Raw genomic sequence first — 6378 nt, 5'->3', positions numbered from 1 at the left:
ACGAGACTGTCAAAGGACTGAAGGAAAGCACAAAAATGCACATGTAAACAATCTGAAGAAGCCTTCCAAAGGATCAAACACATGAGCACAACAAAGGAACTCGAGAAAACAATTGCAGATTGTATTTATTCAAAATAATAAGGAATATCACTTTCTCTCATCTCAATGAACTCATGTTAATGCACAGAATGTAAATATTGTAGGTATTTCGATTAGTAGTTCTGTCAATGCTACAGGAAAGTTCTGAGAAACTTGAACCAAGAACCATTAAGTGAGAGTGTCCTAGTTCATAAATCCAGCCTCTTGGCATCAGAACAGGTAAGAGTAAAGTTAAAGTGGCATCAAAATAGAAGATTAGATTTGATTCTGAAGTGAAGTAACAATGTGCTCTTGTTGTCCCACTACAGAACGTGGTAACCCGAGCAGAGCCAGTTGCCAGAAGATCTACTGTATTTTTTATTATTGTATCCACTACCCCTTTCCCCTTCCAGTGGGTTTCTGACTCAACTGTATAGGAGAAGGTTGGGTTGGAGGCATCCAGAGGGGGGTCTGTGGGTTCAGACGGAGAAGATGCAGTCCAATCCCAACACCAATGGGGTGTGAGGGATTGGAGGGAAAACACATAAGATCATACAATATGCAAACAATCTGCTGTTGAGCCTTACTGAGCTGGAAATTTCACTAGACGCGCTGGGGTGAAATTGAAAAGCTTTGGCATGGTATCAGGGTTGAAAGTGAACATACCGAAATCGAGATATTGAACCCATTGAGGAAGACTTTCATTCAAATGGGCCATGGAAGAATAAAGTATCTGGGGTATTCATCACAAAGTCGTTGCATCATTTATACGATTCAAACTGCCCTGCTCTTTTGCAAAAGAGCAAGCAAGGTGTGTCGAGATGGAACCCCCTGGCTATATCATGGCTTGGTAGAATAGCCTTGGTGAAGATGGTAGTCCTACCCAGGGTCCTATATTACTTTTGGGTTCTCCCCAGGTCTTTCAAGTCCCTTCACAGCATCATTTCAGCATACATAGGGCAAAACAAGCATCCAAGTGTTGCAATTCGAACTTTGATGGCTGTCAGGGAGCAGTATTATGAGACCACCCAATTAAAAGGTAACAGCTAATGGGTGATAGTCCATGTCCAAAACTCTGCTGCAAGGGGGGGGGGGGGCCTCCTGTGATTGGATAGAGCAGACACCCCGCCCAGTATGCACACAAGTAGAATTCTTTCAGTGACTCCATGGTGAAGCATGGGTCAATATTGTCCTCGTCATCTCCTTTAACCAGTTATTTTGGAATCCACAGTATACCACGGGAATGGAGCCAGGAGCGTTCCAACAAAGGAAGAGGGTCAGGTGTTCAAAAGTGGGCGATAGGTATGTGAGCCGAGACAATGACATTCAAACAATGCAAAGAAAACTTTGGATTTAATGAGACAGACATAGGTACTTCCAATTGAAGCATTGGTTGGCTAACCAGTCGCTTAGGGCAGCAGCAACTAGACCACCCACACCTTTTGAGAAATTACTTTCCACACATGATGGCTCTAAAAACTTGATCTCCCCACATAAACTAGTGCCAGAGATCCCTACGCACCATAAATGGCTTTATATGTCCAAGTGGGAAGCAACACTGGGAGTGAGATTCCAGAACACTACTAGGATTGCATTTGGCACAATTTATCCAAGCCAACATGCTCAATCAAATTAAGCGAGGCACGATTTAGAGTAGAGTAATGCTACAGTGGCATGATACATCAGAGGTGCTGCACAAAATGTTTCTAAACATTCACCAGGCTGCTGGTGGAGCATTAAGGATAAGGGATCGGTGCACATATGGTGGGCCTGTCCTGTGATCCGACACTAGATCTTATTTGGAAAACGGAAGCAGTACAGCAGAAGGCTTAGTATCAGAGCAAAAAAGGGCATTATTGGTTCTTTTCATAGCTGGTTGGCAGCAGCACAAAACTGGAAGCAGAGAACCACCAACGGGCATGGGCTGGTTGCAAAAGGTGTACTGGCAATGGAGTGGATCACATACAGGAGCCAGTGCCCAGGTAGCTTTTAGGCAGTACTGGGGAATGGTACTGGAGAACCTGCAATGCAACTTTAAGATTGGTGTCCCCACAGAACTTAAGGATAATGGACTTCCTATGATTTAGTGCATTACTGTTCACTGGGTGAATTGCGGCTGGCCTCACCTCTGGTTGTGCAGGGGCAGTGGTAGGGGGTGAGGGTGTGATGAATCTAGTGAGATCATCAATAAGACCCCTGTATGGGCCTCATGTGGAGGGGGGAAAAGCAGCCACTACCTGATCCTGGGGACAGATCACATGGGAGGGGACTCAATCAGGAGGAATTGGTGACCTTTACGCCTCACAATTCCCCTATTCTTCCTTAAGCTTTGATTGCTTATTGTAAAATAGAACAAAACTAATATTGCCACCATACAATCCACTATGGCCTTCAGGGTCCATCATGCCTATGGTACGTGGACAAGGATGAAGGGCTTAGTCAGTACGGATTGAAAAGTGCCAACCAGAATGTGTAATCTAGTTGTTACAGACCAAGGCACCCAAGCAGGACATTTGCTCAGGAATGAGTTGTAGCTGGAGAAAGAAGTGGAAAGATTAGCTGAAGCAGTCCAAGGTAACGCCAGCTGATGCGAACATGAAAAGTGAAGGCAAGCAGCCTTGCAGAGGAGGTGCAGCAGGAATCCGCGTTTGGAGAAGCCCAGCTGAGAGGGAGACATGCTCCCAACTGCGTGTATGGTGTTTCTATGCGAGACACTGCAGTGTAGAAGATCAACAGAGGCATCAGTGCTCCAGGAAAGAGCAGCAAAGTCCAGCAAAAGTACATCAGGAGCTAGTGAGAGCAGGCAGGCAAGTCTGCTGCAGCAGCTGACAGCGAAGAAGCAGACCAGTGCATCAGCCATGCCCCCCCTTCCTGTTCTCCCCGACGCCCCCCAACCTCTCCTCTGTTCCTGATGAGGTATCTAGACAACCCAGGACATCCTGTCCACCCTCTTCTCCATCTGCTAACTCTGACCCTCCTGCAGCCGCCCCTCCCTCCCTCTTCCTTTCCTCTGTTCTCCCCTGACAAGGCATCTAGACAAGTCTGATCTATGAAAGTCTTGTCAAAACAGGTTCTTCCCTGGTCATCTAAAACCATCAAGGACCACATTGACACCGTGGCTCCTGCTCTGGCCAACTTCTGCAACCTCTCCATCACTCCTTTCCTGGGCAAACTCTCAGAAAAGCTGTCCATCTCCCAGCTTAATCTAAATACCAATTCTGTTGGTCGTCTCCATGACCACCAGTCAGCCTTTAGAGCTGCCAGAAGCACAGCAACTGCTCTCCTGAACAGCCGCGAGAACCTGCACTCCAACATCCAGTCTGTCCTCATTCTACTTGATCTCTCTTCTGCCTCTGTCATGGTCAACCATGCCATCCTGCTCAGCTATCAACGTGAAAACCTGGGTATCACTATCAGGCTCTAGCCTGGCCAACCTCTTTCCTCTCTGATCAATGCTCCCAATTCAAATTTAGGTCCTTCCTTTTGTCTCTCACTCTCTACCTGTGGTATTCTCCAAGGGTCTAACCCGGCTCTTCAACCAATACCTGGAACCTCTCACCCACCACATTGCTGCTCTGTGCTCCAATTTTCAGTGCTACGCGGATGACACTAAACTCATTTTGAGGCTTCCCTCTGCTATCTCATCTCTGACTGTCTGCTATCCAGGAGTGGTGTGCCACCAACGATCTTTGCCTCAATGCCAGTAAGAGATTATCCTCATCAGCACACCAGCACCCTCCTTTCCTGTCACTTTGGCCGGCCTCCCTTGGCCCTCTTCCTGCTCCCACCTGTGAGGCTAAGAACCTCAGTGTTCGACCCCATCCTTTTCTTCTCCCATCTCCGATGTCTCTAAGAAACCAAACTACCAATTGCACCTCCTCAGAGGTATGCTTCCTTCCATTCCCTCAGAAGCATACGGTCTCTATAGCTCGGCTTCTCTCCAGGCTGGATTATTCTATCCTCTTTCTAAAGTTGCCTGCTTCTGCTCTCCGCAACTCATCCAGAATAGGACTGCGAGATTTGTCCTTGGCCTCAAGCCCCAAGAGAGTTCTCTCCAGCCCTGAAATCTCTTTGGCTCCCAGTGACTACAAGGATTAAATTCAAGACCCTTTACATTGTTCACAAGGCTTTCTGCGACCTGGGTCCAAATACCTTCAACTCTCCCTCCATAAATACCTTCCCACTCAAGCTCTTCGCTCCACCACGAGTTTGGGGGTAGATCTCCTGCCTCAGCTGGGGCCTCCCTCTGGAACAGCCTCCCGGCCACTCCAAAACTAAGAATCATCTCCAGTTCCAGAAGTGCCTCAAGACCTTCCTCTTTGCTTCTGCCTTCGCTCTTCCTCTCCCCCGCTAATCTGTCTGCTGCTCTGGCACCATGCACCTGGTTACCCTCTGATACACACCCAGCCACACTGCCTCCTGGCAACCCCTGCATTTCGGCCTATAACCCTAGAGTCCCCTTACTTGCAGTTATCAGATACTCTTGTCGGAGCTTTAAACCTGCACTTGCCACCCTGCTGGCTGCACTATTGTTTTATCCCTTGCTCAGCACTTTCCACCGCTCCTCTCCCTTGCATTTCGACCCCCTACACTTGCATGTCATCAGGCCTAGTAAGATAATTTTTTGTTCTCCCCGGTTGCCCTCCCTGGCTGGCCATGCTCTGAAAAACCTTTGTATGAGCGCAATACAATTAAAATATGCTAACGATCCTGGGGCGCTCCGAACAGGACAATTGTCAGTAAAACCATTCTGAATACAGAACAAGCAAAGAAACAGGCAGCAAGGGCACAAGATCTCTTATATGGGACATCAATTAGGGGAACCTGTAAGCCCCATTGTCAACAGCCAAGCAGCTATTATAATAATAAAAAAACCAGTACAGAGGTGGGCAGGGCTCAATTCCTCTTATAGGGGACATTTATTATAGCTTTATATACCTGCAGTGAGGGCCGTACCGGTCGTTATGGCTCTGAAGACGAGTTAATGGCCCAAGAGAGGGCCTTTGACCGAGATTTTGGGCCTCACAGGATGGGGGGGGGGGGGGGGGGTAGATGGCCCAAAGAGAGTGGCCAGAGAGTAGGAGGAAATGAGGGTGCAGGTGTCCCAATGAGAAGTACCGCCGTCTTACTGGCATTAAGACGGAGATCATTCGCTGCACACAAGTCAGGGATCACTGCACACAAGTCAGGGATCAGAGAGGAGGCGGTACAGTGGTGAAGGAGTGGTTGAAATCAGCAAGAGCCAGGGTGAGAGGAGATGGTGTCCTTAATGGTTCTGAAGTGCAGGGGAGCACCTGTTTGGATAAGACCTTCCTAGAGCAGACCACTTTAGAGACCTCATCCGGTGTATGGGCAGGAGAAAGGAGCGAGGAGGGTGGAAGGAGAAGAGCAGAGGTGCAGGAGGAGATGGGGTGGAGGAGAGAGGACAAGATCTTCCTGAGATCTTGAAGTGAAATGGCAGGCCAAAGCGGTGCAGAGAGCCTGGGAAGAAGGCGCAAGTTGGAGACTTCCTTGCAGATTTTGGATAAAAAAAAAAATTGCTGCGTTAGTGGCTCGTGCGAGCTTCTTCTTGGAGCTGATAGAGTGTTATTGCCTAAGGAGCAGGCCTTCAGAGCAGGCGACAGGCCAGTTTGTCAGAGGGTAAACCGAAGGTCTGCAACTTCCGTTAAGCAACTCTGCACTTGCGTTTCAGAGATGCTAGAGGTGGAGGAAACATGCAACCCACATTGCTGTAGTTAAGAAGCAACCTGGGTGCAACTCTCAACCCTAATTTCCCAGTTTGGGAAAAACTGGAACCTACAGTGCCAAGGGGCACGAGACTTGTTCAGCCCTCCTCTGGAGTGGAGAATCTTGGAATAAATATTGCCACTATGATCGATTGTAGTTTTCCTGGCAGGTGAGTATACCAGGAAAGTAGAAGATTTAAAAAGTGTTTGTGGCAAAGGTAGGTCTAAAGATCCTTTTGACAAACTATTGCATCACCATAGTCTGTGCTATTCTGACAACAGGGCTTCATTTGAAGAATAAGCAATATGCTAATTGCTTGACCTTCTGATGAGAACAATTTCCTTGGTTTATCTTATCAAGACCGACCTTGTGGAGAACAGTTTAGATTTGTGAACATTTGTGAAGACATTTAATTTACCAAGTGGCAGGGGATGGAAAAAGAAACTTACTCTGAACAGAACTTTGTTGAATCAGATCTTTGCTCAGGGTAATCTTGAATTTATCCAGGAGAAGGGAGCCCAACCTTGGTCACAAGAAGTACTTTCAAAAGTTTTAACTAGTACATTGTTGGTT

This window comes from Ambystoma mexicanum, chromosome 2p (assembly GCF_040938575.1).
Source record: "Ambystoma mexicanum isolate Mex_15411 chromosome 2p, UKY_AmexF1_1, whole genome shotgun sequence".
Classification (NCBI taxonomy): Eukaryota; Metazoa; Chordata; class Amphibia; order Caudata; family Ambystomatidae; genus Ambystoma; species Ambystoma mexicanum.
This window is presented reverse-complemented; position numbering follows the sequence as displayed.